The 16,654-nt window shown below is 43.0% G+C and overlaps 1 protein-coding gene across 1 annotated transcript in view; it reads right to left on the bottom strand.

Moving 5' to 3' along the window:
• Positions 1 to 15,976, bottom strand: part of LOC137622322 (E3 ubiquitin-protein ligase ZNRF1) — a 106,132-nt gene extending 90,156 nt beyond the window's left edge. The window contains exon 1 of the mRNA XM_068352897.1: positions 15,670 to 15,976. The gene's annotated coding sequence lies outside the window, so the exon portion shown is untranslated. The remainder of the gene's footprint in view (positions 1 to 15,669) is intronic.
• Positions 15,977 to 16,654: the final 678 nt, after the last annotated feature.

Below are 16,654 nucleotides of genomic sequence, written 5' to 3'. Positions count from 1 at the left end.
CTTGCCAATTCACCTTCAGTATTGATTATCAAAACAGCACATCACTAATAACCTAATCAGCCCCTCTGCACGATGATCTTGAATTCAGATCGAAGTAACGACACAAATACGTGAACGAGATAATGGCTTACAACCTATTAAGCCGAGGGTGATGTCTGAATGGCTCGAAGATGGAAGGGGTGTAAGGGATATGTAAACAAGCGGAGGCATCCTCCTTGTTTCACCACTATTGATTATTTCATTAACTGGCCATGCAATATACTAACCCTTTAGTAACCCTTTCTAGAGAACTCATTTAGTCTACTTATGAGAGGAATGATAATGAAATGTTATCTAACCTGAGTGTGTGTACTCAGCTGTACTGCAGTAAGATACAAGCAAAGATTATATACTTACAATGGAAAATACCTGGTACAAAAGTTTGTGATTTTAAAAATACAGTATTGTACAAGCATTATTAACCATTAATCTTATCATTCCATAAATTTGTAGATTTTACGCACACAGAGAGAGAGAGAGAGAGAGAGAGAGAGAGAGAGAGAGAGAGAGAGAGAGAGAGAGAGAGAGAGAGAGAGGAGAGAGAGAATCTTAACAGGAATTAGGTAACTGTTGTACAAAAATAGAATGACAATCTATGACGGAACAATTGTTGACATTGATAAATCAATAATCTTATCGAATTGTGATGACCTTTTTTCCTGGAGACAACAATAATGTAATCACTTCAAATCTTTTAATTGCTGGGAGGATACAGTACTTTTTTAAGCACAGACCTACAATTACTTGAATGGATGAAAAGTAGAATAGTAAATACTTTCAATGTACAGTATATAAAACAGGATTCAAAACTTATGTTCAAAAAGTATTCTAGAGTCAATATGTTTGTAATTAAAAAATATAAATAGATGAATAGTGAAAGTTACAATTGTGAGTATATTACAAATTTGAACTAATTTGTATTTTTCCTAACAGTACTTACCTCGAACTACTCTCTTAGGAGTATCTGGGATCTCCTCACAACCGACCAGAATTTTGTGTAGTTTACCCTATCTCCGTTTTCTATGTGGGGGAACTTCTGGCGGAATGATTCGCGCCATGAGGCGACCCGGGGTCAGAGAGCGTGCTCGCTCAGGTCTCGACCTCCAGTAAGTTTTAGATAGATAGGTTTCTACGAAGTCCTGTAAGGCACTCGGGGCAGGATGGGCGGGCCATAACCCGAAAGTAGTTTGAGGTAAGAACTGTTAGGAAAAATACAAATTACTTAAAATTTGTGATTTGTTCCAACACGGAGTACTTACCTCGAACTACTTTTTTAGGAGACTTATACTTTAGGAGGTGGGAGTGGCCTTCCGGACCTAGCGACCATCGACGAAGAGAAAAGCGGAACCTAGATAGGAGGCTAGGTTCTGCTGACCCCAAAAATAGAAACGAGAAATAGGGGAACTACGCAAAAAACTATCTTACTGTCTAAGTCACTCACCTCTGTAAAAATTCTTGGAGATGTATTCTTTCACTGACATTGTATCCCATGGAAGGTGAAGGAATCAAGGGTCATGTAGGGTAAGGTGATAGGGGGGAAAAAGGTAAGGAAGAACCTGTGTCTCTTGGACTTACCGCCCATGGCTTCCCCGTGGCTACACCTTAAATCTTCTGGAGCGCAGAAATGACGGGATCAAGAGAGAACCCGTAAAAGGATTTTCTCGAACATTCCTTTAGGTAGTGAGCCGTAAAGGTGGATTGTCTTGACCATGTACCTGCTCTCAGGATCTGGCCCACTGCCATGTTCCTCTCGAAGGCCAACGAAGTACTCAGGCCTCTAATGTCATGGGGTCTAGGATTTCCCAGAAGGGAGACCCCCGAACTGTTGTAGGCTCTCATGATTACCTGTTGCAGCCAGAAGGAGACCGGCTTCTTCACCAGTTCTGAGGAGACGAACAGACTCGTGGTCTCGGGGCGAAGTCTGGCCATCCTCTCTAGGTACTTCCGTACTGCCCTGACTGGGCACAGTAGCAAGTCCCTTGGGTTGTCCGACCACGGGATTGCTGGCACTGAGAACCCCTCAAACCTAGGGTCCCAAACAGCTGGGTTCTGAGTTTTGGCTACGAAGGTGGGTAAGAACCTGAAGGTAGCTTCTCGCCACCCCTGCGAGTGAGACCTCGTAAGACAGCCCATGAATCTCGCTTACTCTTTTCGCTGACGCAAGGGCTAACAGGAAGACCGTCTTGAGGGTGAGCTCCTTGTCTAGGATATCCTTGAGAGGCTCGAAGGGAGGCTCCAAAAGAATCTTCAGCACTCTAGCCACATCCCACTGGGGCACTCTAGTGGCCTGGGGGGAACACGACTGTTCGAAGCTCTTGATGAGCATCGAGATATGTCTGGAAGCACCTAGGTCGATGCCATTTAGGAGGAAGACTTGGCCCAATGCCGCTCGGACTCCTTTAATGGCTGGAATGGACGTGCCCACTTCGTCCCTAAGATAGACCAGGAAGTCTGCTATCTCGTGAATGGAGGCCTCTAACAGCCTGATGTTCTTCGAGGAGCACCATTTTGTAAAGGTAGCCCACTTCACTTGGTATACCGCAACTGACGACCGTCTTAGGTAACCTGACATCCTTGCTGCGGTCTTCGACGAATATCATTCCTTCCTCAGGAGACGCTCGATAACCTCCACGCGTGAAGGCGGAGGGACCGAGGGTTTTCGTGAAACCTTTGGAAGTGAGGCTGCCGGAGAAGGCCTGGCCTGTCCGGAAGTGGCCAAGGCGGAAAGCGCACCAGTTCCTTTAGGTCTGCGAACCATTCCCTCTCCGGCCACCAGGCCGCTACCAAAGTCATCCACAGGTGGTCCGCCCGCCTCACCCTGTTGAGGACTTGTCTGAGCATTCCGAAAGGGGGGAAGGCGTATACGTCGAGATTGTCCCAAGGATGTTGAAAGGTGTCCTCGAACGCTGCTGTTGAATCTGGCACAGGAGAACAGAACACGGGGAGCTGTGCGTTTAGTCTCGTGGCGAAGAGGTCTATTACCGGAGAGCCCCACTTCAGGATGATGGTCTTGGCCACTCCTGGGTGTAGGGACCATTCCGACCCTACAACTTGACCCATCCTGCTGAGGCCGTCGGCTAGGACTTTCCACTTTTCTGGAATGAATCTGGCTGTTGGCTGTGATCTTGATCTGCTGCTCCTCTGCCCATTCCAGGAATTCCGTTGTGAGATTGCACAGTTCCCCCGACTTCAGTCCTCCCTGCTTTTTCACGTAGGCCACCACCGCGGCGTTGTCGCACATCCCCGGAGTAGATGGACGAACTCTCGGCATGCCCTTTGCACGGCCATCATTTCTAGCACGTTTATGTGCCGGCTCCTCTCCTCGGCGTCCCATTTTCCTTTTGCTGTCTTATCGAGAAGATGGGCTCCCCAACCATCATTGGATGCGTCCGTGAACAGCAGCATCTCCGGAGGGTTGATTGCATAGGGCATTCCCTTGAGGGTGTTTGCTCTGACGTGCCACCACTTCAGGACCTCCTTCGTCTCCGGGGACAGCGGGACTATCTTGTGCAGGGAGTCCCCCTGGTTCCAGAGCTCCTTCAGGTTCCACTGAACGCCCGAGTTTGAGCCTCCCCTGGGGGACTAACTTTTCCAACGACGCGAGATGGCCTAACAATATTTGCCAGTCATTGGCTCTCCTGGGCTGGCCGGACAGGAAGGGCCGGAGTATCTGCTCTAGGTTGTCCAGTCTCTCAGCGGAGGGGAAGGCTCTCACCAACCGGGAGTCTAGATGGTGATACCCAAGACGCTGCAGAACCGCTGAAGTTTCGCGCCTCGCTCCTTCAGTGCTCCCTCTGAGGCTGAAAGCAACAACCAGTCGTCTAGGTACCGAATCAGGCGGATGCCCTGTTCGTGTGCCCAGGCTGAAACTGTTGCGAAGACCCTCATGAAGACCTGAGGAGCTGTCGACAGTCCGAAGCAGAGGGTTCTGAACTGTAACGTCTGGGTACCCCATTTTACTCTTAGGAACTTTCTGCTGGAGGGGTGGACAGGGATCTGGAAGTAGGCATCCTTGAGGTCTATGGACATCATGAATTCCTCTTCCCTCAAGGCCACTAAGACCGACTTCGGGGTGTCCATCTTGAAGTCGGTCTTGCACACGAACTTGTTGAGGGCTGAGAGGTCTATGACCGGTCTCCAGCCCCGTCGCTTTCTCCACCAGGAAGAGCCTGCTGTAGAACCCCGGTCCTGGATTCTTGACTGGCTCTACTGCCCCTTTCGCGAGCATGGCCGAAACTTCCTCCTGCAACGCTGTCTTTTTCAAGGGGTCCTTGGGCGCCAACCACTCTGCCTGCTGGTCCGGGATCAGAGGGGGCGGCTCCGCTACGAAGGGCAACCTGTATCCTTCCTTCAGCACTGCTATGGTCCATGGATCCGCTCCGTGGTCCCGCCATGCTTGCCATGAGTGTTTGAGGCATCCCCCAACCTGAGGCTTCGGCAGGAGTAGGGGGCCTTCCATCCTATCTCTTTCGAGAGGCGCGGCTGGAGCATCCTCTCCTGGAGATAGAGTAGGATGGTCTGAAGCTCACCTGAGGGGCCGAAGTACCCCAACGGGAGGGCTGCGAGGGCTGGTGCCAAGACACCAGCGGGGTGTCCCTTCTGGGCTGGACCGGCGAGGCGCGGGGAGGGTGAGAGACATCCGAAGAGGGTCTCCTATGGGCAGGCCGTCTTGCTGGAGGGGGTCTGGGCTCTCCCGCATCCTTAAGTTTCCTGACCCTCTCCATAGTCTCTTCCACTGCCTTCAGGGGGAACACCGACTTGCCCCACAGAGGTAAGTTCCTTAAGGCTCTCGCTTCTCTGTCTGGTAGTCTCCTGACCAGATTACTCATGACTGTATCCCTCTTCCGCAGGACCCAGTTGGCTGCCTGAGAGAGGGACTGGTACGATAGGAACTTGGGAGCCTTCCCCCCACAGCTAATTAGTTCCCTCAGCAAGGTCTGGTTCTCGGGGACGGAGAGGTCGTGAGAGGCCGGAACGCCTACTAACGTGCAGGCCCACCAGTCCAACCATGATACGTACTGTATACCAAATCCAGGGCCATATCCTCCATCATGGAGGTTTCCGTTGGAGAAAAACACACTGGAGCGGAGGATGCCCTATCTTCAGCGGCTCCCTGGTTCAGGATAGCAATCGCTGGCTAAACCGTACAGGGACCTCCGCGGCGCCCCTCCGAGAGATAAAATCGCTTCTGTGTCTTGAGTTCCTGGAGGAGTTTGGAGGCGCTCTGATTCCTGGGAGCGTCCGCCTGGCTGGCTATGAACCTATCTACGTGGTCCATACCCAGCTTAACGTCCCTCACCAGGGGAAGAGTCAGCGAAGGCCTCTGTTGCACAGGGTTATCCACTAGGCTGCTAAGCCCGGAGAGCCAGGCTTCGTCCGTCGAGGGCTTCGGTTCATCCAGCCTATGATGTCGCCTGATGAGCGCTAGGACCTTCCTATAAGTGGAGACCTCATCCGTCGAACATTCTCCTCCATCCACGAGGCCTTCGGCCGACTGGTCCTCCGCCTCAGTAGGTATGTCTAAGACGGAGGGCTCCGCTTGAGGTGGAGGCATCTTTCTCGTGGCGAGCCCTTGGCGGCTTGACTCGCTGAGCGGGCAGCCCCGCTGGGACGAGGGTATCCGTCATGGGCCTACCCCCTCCTGCGGGGATCGATGTGGCTGCGGGCTTCCCCGTGCTAACTGGTTGACTCTTACGTTCAAGGTGGGCCATTGAAGGACCGGAAGCCGGGACAAAGCTGCCAGTCCGAAGGGGCGACTCTCTCCGCTGGGCGGATGAAGTCCGAACCTTCGCGGGCTTATGACTGTCGACCGAGACCTGACACGAGGAATTCCGTCGATGCTCAGGCCTGCTGGAGGAGCCGTACCTCGCGGATGGAGAAAGAGCTCTCGGGAGCCAGCCAGAGGTACTCGGGGCTGCTAAAGCTCCTAGGAGGTGGCTGCGTGGGATGGTGACTCGCACCCATTCTTCTTTTGACGAGCGACTCCTCCTGTGTTTCCTCCTGGGGGATCTGGAACGCCCCTGGCGTGGCGAGATCGGGAACGGGACCCCCTCCTGCGGGACCTCTCTCGTTTCCTCTTCGAGTCCCTCGGACCTTCGTCCTCCGAGGAGAAAGAGTACGACACAAAAGAGGAGACCGATGACTGGTAAGAACGTGCTGAACGGTCCGAATCGTCCCGAGTTGCTGGTGGCTCTTCGTGCCAGTCCGCTGGTGAAGAAGGCTGAAGAGACGGGCGGGAGCGTTGCTTAGGGCGCAGGGGGAGAGCGAGGCACTTTTCTAAGGGCAAACCAGGTGTCGAACTCCTCCTCCAGTCTCATGGGCGACCTGAAGGGCGTCCTCGGCGGCGGCCACGCGAGGGGGTCCGAACTCGGTGAATCCTCCATCTCGGCATCTCCCCGGCCGCTGACGTACCTGAAACGCAGATCCAAGAAGCGGGAGAAGAGGCTGTAGCGGCCTTCCCCCCACATAGGATCGTCGGTAGAGACGGGGACCTACTGGCACCAGGACCTCGTCTCCTGAACACACTCCTGTCCCTCCCTCAGGCCCCCCCACTTGCCTGAACCGACACAACATCCCCCCAACAGACATCACAGACTCCTGGGGAAGAGCAATGGGCCGCTTCCCCGCAACGGACTTACCTCGTCCACTACTCTGGGTAGGGGAAAGCGGCAGAGAAGCTCTCTCCGAAGAGGTATCGGGCGAAGCAAGAGGCAAGGCAATGCTTGGCTTCTTCAGTGACCTCTTGGTAGCCTTCTTTTTGGTGCCGTAGCACACCCACTGAACTTTATTCCAGGATTCACACTCCGGACACGTGGCTGCAGGGGAACACACAATCCGTGGCTGCAGGGGAACACACACTGCCCCTACACAACGAACACAAGGCGTGGGGGTCGACTTCCGGCTTTGAAAGAAAAGCCACACAAGATTTACCGGCCATAGGCCCGGGGCAACGACGGGGATGCTCCATAACAAACCAGTAAAGCACCACAAGACACAGGAACACAGAGGGAAAAGGTAAGGTATGAACATAAGAGGACCACGTGGGGACCGCGTGGGACACAAAGGGTCGCACTGGGTAAGGAGAGAGCGGCAAAATGTTATCACGAAGCGACCAGAAAACTTACTGGAGGTCGAGACCTGAGCGAGCATGCTCTCTGACCCTGGGTCGCCTCATAGCGCGTATCATTCCGCCAGAGGTTCCCCCGCTTAGAAAACGGAGGTAGGGTAAACTACACAAAATTCTGGTCGGTTGGGAGGAAATCCCAGATACTCCTAAGAAAGTAGTTCGAGGTAAGTACTCCGTGTTGGAACAAATATTAATTACAAAATTTATTCATGCAAATACATTATGATGTGTACCATATATGCAATATTAAATTCTAAGAATTATAAATGTATATTTCTTAATGAAAGATTTTTTTTTAAACAAGAAGTTTCATATCTATTTCTATAAACCATTTTTATCAATAACTGTTAAGAATTAATTCACTGTATAGGAGCACTGTGCATGTTTAAATAACCACCTACTATGAGATTCAGGGCCTCTGTAACACGGTTTTTTCGCAATAACTTTTTTTCTATGAATTTCATAAATATAACGCTTATTCAGAATGCACATTATATCTACACATAAATTTTGACTATATTCTGCATTACGTAGGTTGAATAAATTTGGTACTTTATTAAGTAAAAGTGACGATTTTTGAAGACGGGCCAACTTACTCAAAGAAAAGGTTTCGAACGCACTCGTTACGTAACTTATGACGGCATTTTCTTCCCTCTTTCTCGATCGATGATTGGCTATACGTAACGAAGGCTATACCTCTGCCAACAATGACACAAAAGTTTAAATCAAAGCAAAGCAGTACACCTTTATGAACTCTGAAACCTCTCCACTGATAATTGTCATAACGAACAAACCAACAAAATATGTTGATAAATACAAAAATACTTCGATTATTAGTCTAACTCACAAAATAAGTTTCCTAAGAAATTACAGTCTACTTTATAGGTCACAATCAGATTGACAAGGTGTAGGGAATAGTTGGTAATTTTCAAAAACGTAGTGAACAAGCTTGATTTGATAACTGCTATATCCAATGTCAAGCAATTTTTATTTATTGTCTATCTACCTACCTATTTACTGTAAAAAAAAAAAAAAAAAATAGCCGGTACCGTATTTTGGCTTTAAACCTTCACCAATAATTATTGTCAGAATGATGACTTCATGAGGCTCCACCCACTTTGGCCTGGTTATAATTCAGGATAACACTGAAGGCTATCATGGGCATTGTTGGATCAGAAAATTTAAATTCTGGCTATAAAAACTCATTTCTCGAGTAGTTTTAAGAAGTGCTAAATGATCCTCAAGGATCCCAGCAGTTGGCCTAAACGTTTAATACTACTGCTACAGTAGTATTACTACGCTAGCACAGATACCCCACCCACATTTATGTATCGTTCCGCCATTCATAAAGTCTTTGTAATGTTTTTTTCACTGTGCAATAAGCCATGGTCTCCTCAGAAATTAAGTTTAACATTAGATGATAGGATATTTCATTAAGCTAACAAATTATGGCAACTGGGTATGTTATTGCCGATGTTAAAGCTAAAGATAAAGTATGGTATCATTCCTTCATTGCATTATCATCTTTACCACTATTCGTTTTGCTACATGTAGTAATTATTTTAAAGGATAAATGAATTATGTTCACTTTACTTCTATAAATTTCCATTAGATGTACAAATAAAACTCCTAAAAATATTCCTGATTTATTTACAAAATGCAGTCATGCACTAAACATAGCCAACACGGTCGTACGGACTAAGAAGAAGAAGAAAAAAAATATATATCGGATGATCCGTTGGTCTGATGGAGAGTTTAGCACAAAAATCTTATTTTAACAAAAATAGGTATATAAAGACTGTTTACATACAATCTCTCTCTCTCTCTCTCTCTCTCTCTCTCTCTCTCTCTCTCTCTCTCTCTCTCTCTCTTGGTGGCATAGTGAATAGTTAATGGAAATGTTCAAAAGCCTGAATGACATTACAAGTATTATAATCATGTTACGCTAAATACAAATCAGACCATAAACATTGGATTTAAACTAGAAACTGAATAATTACCTATTCAGGCGATAGTAAATATGGCCACGGGCTTTCTCTTGACTGTATAAAGTTGCAAGTCGTAAGACAAATGCAGTTTTGCAACAACGGGGGCAATTCCAAATCCTGTTAGCCATTCTTGACTGTTTTGGGTTTCAGAGCCGATGGAACAAGGTGAATGGGTGTCTGGTGAATGGGCGAGGCAAAATTTTGTCAAAAGGTGTTTACATTGCTTACGTAATGAATGTTTTCGACTCTTGGCTCATTATCACTGGCTATGGCGTCGACTAGATCATTTTTACTCTATAAAAATTAAAACTATCGGGTTTAGGTTATTGATAATGCTGACAAAATTTGTGTGTGGTTGTAAAATATACATATGTCAACTTTCAGCTACATCCGATGCTTTGATAAGGAGCAAAGTCCAAAAACCCGTGTGACAGAGGCCCTGAATCTCATAGTAATTGTTTCCTCAACATACAAACATTATAAAGAAACTTTGGATAGATAATCCATTAACCCAATTAGGAAACTCCCTCGGACATACAGCTCAGGTGCTGCTATTTGTTGCTGATGAAATCCAATCCGTTGATTTTGGTTGTGGACTTATCAGCTAATCAAAGAAACATCATAACTACAGCCTTTCGTGTGCTCCAATATAAACAAACAAATACTGATCTGTATTATAGTATAAAGTAAAACTTTATTATTACAGTATTGTAATTCAAAATAAGGTCTCATTTGTTTGGAACAAGTGAACGATGCCATCAACGGAACTTCAGAAATTCAAAATTGCTACAAATCCTTTTATGTTGAACAGGTTGACGTAAGTCTCTCTCCATTGTTTGTATAAGACAATTCTTTTTCAAAATTGTTACTGATCTTAACCCTTTTACCCGCAGGCTATTTGGAAATTTCCAACCCTTAACCCCCAGGGGGTTATTTTTTTCCCAGCACATTTTGCAGTATATTTTTTTTAAATTGCTCTAACAGCCTTAATTTTTGTCATAGAGATGTCAGGTTGGTCTCATTCTCTTGGAAAATGCCTGTATTTTCTCAAAATATTATCAAAAATATGAAAAAAAAATTTTTTATAGCATTTTTTTGCAAGGACGTACCGGTACGTCCATGGGGGTAAAAGGATGGCTTTTATGAAACGTACCAGTACGTCCTTTGGGGGTAAAAGGGTTAAAATATTTCATATTTTTCATTCATTATTTTAAATTACTGTAGTATATGCAACCCGTCAAAAATGACAACTAAATATTTAGATAGATATGCGAACACAGGTTCAACCCTTCTCATCCCCTCCTCTTTCCTAACTTTGACCTCTCTTCTCACCAGGGTATGACTACTACCTCTCTCCCTACCCAAAGGGCAGAGAGATCCCAAGTAGTTATACTGTACGTTTTGCCACTCAGTGTGACCGGAAAGATACCAGACTAACTCTTTATCATATATGGGAGAATAATTTTTTTACAGAATCAGAAATCTCCTAAGATATAAGTTACTCAGTACAATAATGACCAAATATGTGTCCTTAACTTGTTTCAAGAGACCCAACGAAAGTCAATTTTCACCCTATGAAGGGATATAAACCAAGTTTGAAGTATCTGTGACAAGGATGTTTAAACTTTGGCTGATTATGTGATATGAACCTTTTGCTCGTCCGTGACCTTGACCTTTAACCTTAAAAAATTTAATAATTTTCAGTTGTTTACATAAAGTTTAAAATCCCTGCATTTCATTGCTATACAACTAAAATTGTGGCCATGTGGTCGATGACCGGAATTTGACCTTTTGCTTGACCTTGACCATGAACTCGACCTGAACATGTATTAATATGCGTGGATTTTCATACACTCAAATATGAACCAAGTTTGATGCCTCAGTGACAATGATGTCTAAACTTATGGGCGATCACGTGAATTGGACATTTTACTTGACTGTGACCTTGACCTTCAAAAAACTTAAATCATTTCCAAGTTTTTTTTACATAACAGTTAATCCCTGCAAGTTTCATTGATGTACAATTAAAATTGTGGCCAGGAGGGTGTTCACTAACAAACACAAGGGGTAAAACATAACCTCCTTCCAACGTCATTGGCGGGGATAACAATCTGAACAGCTTACTTATTGGAAGAAAATGCAATGAGAGAGAGAGAGAGAGAGAGAGAGAGAGAGAGAGAGAGAGAGAGAGAGAGAGAGAGAGAGAGAGAGAGAGAGAGAGAGAATCTATTTTAATCCAATTATGATTATTATTACTTGCTAAGCTACAACCTTTGTTGGAAAAGCAGGATGCTATAAGCCCAGGGGCTCCAACAGGGAAAATAGCCCACTGAGGAAAGGAAACAAGGAAAAATTAAATATTTTAAGAACAGTAACATTAAAAAGATCTATATAAACTATAAAAACTTTAACAAAACAAGAAGAGAAATACGATAGGACAGCGTGCCCGAGTGTACCCTCAAGCAGAACTCCAACACAAGACAGTGGAAGACCTTGGTACAGAGGCTATGGCACTACCCAAGACTAGAGAACAATGGTATGGTTTTGGAGTGTCCTCCTAGAAGAGCTGCTCACCAAAGCTAAAGTCTCTTCTACCCTTACCAAGATGAAAGTGGCCACTGAACAATTATAGTGCAGTAACCCCTTGGATGAAGAAGAATTGTTTGGTAATCTCAGTGTTATCAAGTGTATGAGGACAGAGAATATGTAAAGAATAGGCCAGATGATTCGGTGTGTTTGTAGGCAAAGGGAAAATAAACCATAACCAGAGAGAAGGATCCAATGTAGTACTGTCTGGCCAGTCAAAGGACCCCATAACTCTCTAGCGGTAGTATATCAACAGGTGGCTAGTGCCCTGGCCAACCTACTACCTGCCCTCCCCTATTGGCCCTTTTATCACTGAGTGAGTCTAGAGAGAAATGTTACTCAGGATGCAGGTAGCAAAATTTTATGCACAGCAAACATAAAAAGAAAAAACAAAGGGTTAAGAATAAGCTCCAGTCAAAGTATTGGCTTATTTAATAACCTTAAAATAATTGCCAGAGGAAAACGATCACTTAACAGGCACCCAACTTTTGTCTTCATTCCAGTGTAATCTTCAATTGTATCTATTAAGAGTGGGTCTCTAATACATTTCCTTTCAGAGTACTGTACAAATATTTTACATATGTTCCAATTAAACATCTTTGGCATGACTTAAGTAAGCGCGACAAATCTACAAGGAAAACCTTCCTAATGGCAAGAAAAGTTAAGTCTGACTTTCAAGCATACTAATAGTTCATCTTTTAATGGCCTACTATCTATGACTGGCAGCTACCATGGTTCTAATCTTCAGGTATGAATAGAGATAGTTGAACAAAGTAAGATTGTGGTTTTTTAAATCTAGAACTTCCATATTAGAAGCAAATTTACTTTAGCTTTTATAAAAATCCACATATAAGTATACTGCATTAAAGGCTTTGAATGAATGGGGAGAAGGGAGAAAGGATGTTAGTGGCAACACAATTTGGATTACTAAATGTAGCTCACTTTTGAGAGAATAGCGACTCCTCTTTAGTAGCCAGCAGCAAACAGCTTTTAAGTACAGTGGTCTACTTTAGCAAGTAAACCATTGGTTTGCCAACACTGATACCTACTATTCACTATGTTTACTAAAAGATTTCAAGATAAAACTACAGCAATCGCAAAAAGGATTCTGGTATTCTATATGGAAACAGGGCCATTTAGTATAAGCGGCTGTTCTCACTATAGTATACGGTTAACCTACATAGATTTGTGATACAGTTATGAAAGTATATTGTAGAGCAAAATATCTATTAAAATAATATATGATACTTTCATTACTAGCAAAACTGGAATTCACTACAAGAAATGGACGAGTGTTGGCTAACTTGTCATTTTTCTCTATATGTTTAACGGAGGTTGTAGGGGCATAATAACTTGCTTATCAGTTGATTAAAATGTGAAGTATATTTCTCACTAACTACATTGTTTACATATGGGACACTGATGGTGAATTATTCCTCATGTGTTGCTTGCATTCGCTTTTGCCAGCAGTTCTGTGTCTTTGTGACGTAATCATTACTGGCATTTTTAATCAATTACGAGTTTCCAAATACTTTTGCAAAAGTTCCCGAATGTTGTTCTACAACAGCCACTTTTTTTTACCCTCCCCTTCAGTTTGAGCTTCACTACCATAATATTAAAGGATCATATATTTACCATACTAATCTTTTTATAGTTAAATAAAAACTTTTTATAGTAATAGAATGCATGTATATTCGATAAAAGCTTAGTAATTTATTAACCCTTTTACCCCCAAAGGACGTACTGGTACGTTTCAAAAAACTCATCCCTTTACCCCCATGGACGTACCGGTACGTCCTTGCAAAAAAAACTGCTATTTACAATTTTTTTTTTTGGGCATATTTTAGATAAATTTTTGAGAAACTTCAGGGATTTTCCAAGAGAATGAGACCAACCTGACCTCTCTATGACAAAAATTAAGGCTGGTAGAGCCATTTAGAAAAAAATATACTCCAAAATGTACTTGAAAAAAAAATGGGAAAGTTCCAAATAGCCTGGGGGTAAAAGGGTTAAAGGATACATGACATATTCCCTATACAAAATATTAAAAAGTTTTTAAGATCGCTTCACAGCTAGGTGAGTAACACGTATCGATTATTCTTCCAACCGTTGAACTAAAACATCTGATTTTATTGTATACAGTAATTATCTAATTTATATCTAGATTAACCCTAATAATTCATCATAAGAACCTGATATTTTAACTTTGCTTGCACATCCCACTATCTCTATTATTACATGAATGATGATATTTTTCAATATATATTCTCAGTTTTATTGATAAATCTTATTTTAATAACCATTAAAGGTACTAAAAATTTGGTATATTTATTCACACGAACATCACTCTTTGATAATCAAAAGTTCAAGTAAAACTGTCAGGACACTGCGTTCTAGGTTAGGTAAGGTTGGAATGTTAGGGTGTTGAACGGAGGGTTTTGCCTTTTCATCGGCACCTCTTTAATTTTCTTATTTATTCTATTTCTTTGATTTTCTTTTCCGTCGATTTGCCACATTTGATATAAATTTTTCCTTTCTCTATTCCTTCCTAAAATATACTGTATAGATTTCTACCTCACACTGACATTGAACCCTAGTTTCTTCAAATGAAAGGGAAGCTCGCTAACTATCACGATGCCCGAAGTTTACGAGTTTAATACAGTAGTGTCGGTGCACGGATAAATATTACCCAACACTTTTTTTGGTATGCCTAACCCAAACCTCAGTCTAATAACAGTTTGCTGTAATTGTTAGTAACTAACATAAGGTGTAACACTTTTTGCTATAAGAGCAACTTCTTTAAATGTCCATAGATATGTACAGTTTAAAGGTTTAAAGGCTGCTCATGAATGACAGAGGCAAGGGACAGTGACAATAACCTAGCAAGCAGGACAATGCCCTAGCAAGCAGGACAATGCCCTAACAAGCACGACAATGCCCTAGAGACTGACCACATATCACATGATCAGCGTCCAAGCCTGCTCTCCACCAAAGCGGATCAAGAAGGGCCAGGCAATGGTTGCTGATGACTTGTCAGATAGACCTATAGGCTCCCCCAAAAGCACCCATCCTTAGCTTACAAGGATGGTAAGGTTGCAGACACTAAAGGAACTATCGAATCTGACAGGGACTCTGGCAATCAGCAAAAAAGTTGTTGGTATATAGATAAATAAACGATTGCATGCATCAACAATGGCATCTCGAGTCTATTATAGTTCCAGTCATGATAAAATTTTCTAATAAAAATACTGTTCTTCCTATAGAAATGATTGATTGAATTAGAGTTTTCAGGCATTTTCCTAATGGAAAACTTGTCTTCTTTGAAAATATTTATGGGGCTAATAGTTAGTTGGTGAGATATACCCTAATTAATAACAGGAGAGACATACAACTCACATGAAAAATATTTGGAAATTTCCGTACAGTGTTGTCAGAATGGCTACCAGCAATTTTAATTAAAGACTAATCAAAGTCATGTTAAGACTTCAGCCAACCGCCTTTTCTTTATTCTTGACAAGAATTAATGCATGACAGGAGGGTTAAGTAATGGCACATACAGTAATAACTTGAAAATTAAAATAATAAATAAATAAAATTAACAACCAACTCGATACCCTACGACACAGGCCTTATCCTTATCAGACGCAATAGGCTACACAAAGTTTAGGCTTAGTAATAGCCGATAACAGCTGATAACGCCAAGTAAAATTCAGTCACGAGGATCTTAGCAATTTAAAGATTATATTCCCATGACAGTATGAAAATTAAAAATATGTTTAGCCTTAAAATAAGCCCAACTAAAACTTGGCACGTAAGTTACAAGGTTAAATTCCCAATTAAGGATAAACATACCCAACATTAAAAAAAAATAAATACATCTCTTATTCTTTTAGATCTATATATAACTAGAGTAATATATATCATACTCACCTCTAGAATATATTTCCCGATAAAAATCCCAGGAACAGGAAAACGAAATCACTGAGGGCACTCTACATCATAAACATGGCGAACCAACACAGGACCTGACAAAGGGTATGTCATCTCTTCCTATTTGCTAGTTTCAAAGGGCTTAACAGACGGCAAATTCACGGCACAACACTCCGCCGTATTAACAGCGATGACTTCCGTGGGTCAAGTGCCCGCATGTCCTTAGAGTAATGGAGCCATTGGGTTAATTGAGTCCGAAAGGTGCTGTGGTATTTGGGAAGAGCGAGAAAAACAAATGAGCGTCTGAGGTTGACTTCATCGGCAGTGTTGCCGACATAGCGATATTGTCGCTAGATTTAACTCATTTGTCGATCTATTGGCGAGTTTGTGCTTTTACATAGCGACATTATTATTATTATTATTATTATTATTATTATTATTATTATTATTATTATTATTATTATTATCAGCTAAGCTAAAACCCTAGTTGGAGAAACAGGATGATATAAGCCCAAGGGCTCCAACAAGGAAAAATAGCCCAGTGAGGAAAGGAAACAATGAAATAAACTACAACAGAAGTAATGAACAATCAAAATTATTATTTTTTTAATAACAGTAACAACATGAAATTAGATCTGTCATATATAAACTATAGAAACTTCAAAAAAGAAGACAAATACGATAGAATAGTGTCCCCGAGTGTACTCTCAAGCAAGAAAACCACCCCATGACAGTGGTACAGAGGCTATAGCATAACCCAAGAGTAGAAAATGTTAAAGATTATTCGTTTTCATTAATAAATTCCTGTTTAAATTCCGCTTCAGAAAGAATTTCACATTCTCTCTTTTCCTCTCTCCCTCCCTCTCTCTCATCTTGATAACAGTTGTTTAGATAACAGATCGAGATCATAGGCTAACAATTGGGTAATTGTTTTACTGATAGTTTGCTGACTGTGCTGTTAAGGTTAATGTCATTTTTTGTTTTA

This window comes from Palaemon carinicauda, chromosome 29 (assembly GCF_036898095.1).
Source record: "Palaemon carinicauda isolate YSFRI2023 chromosome 29, ASM3689809v2, whole genome shotgun sequence".
NCBI classification, from domain to species: domain Eukaryota; kingdom Metazoa; phylum Arthropoda; class Malacostraca; order Decapoda; family Palaemonidae; genus Palaemon; species Palaemon carinicauda.
Note: the sequence above shows the minus strand (reverse complement) of the source record. Positions and strands in the feature narration are given on the sequence as shown.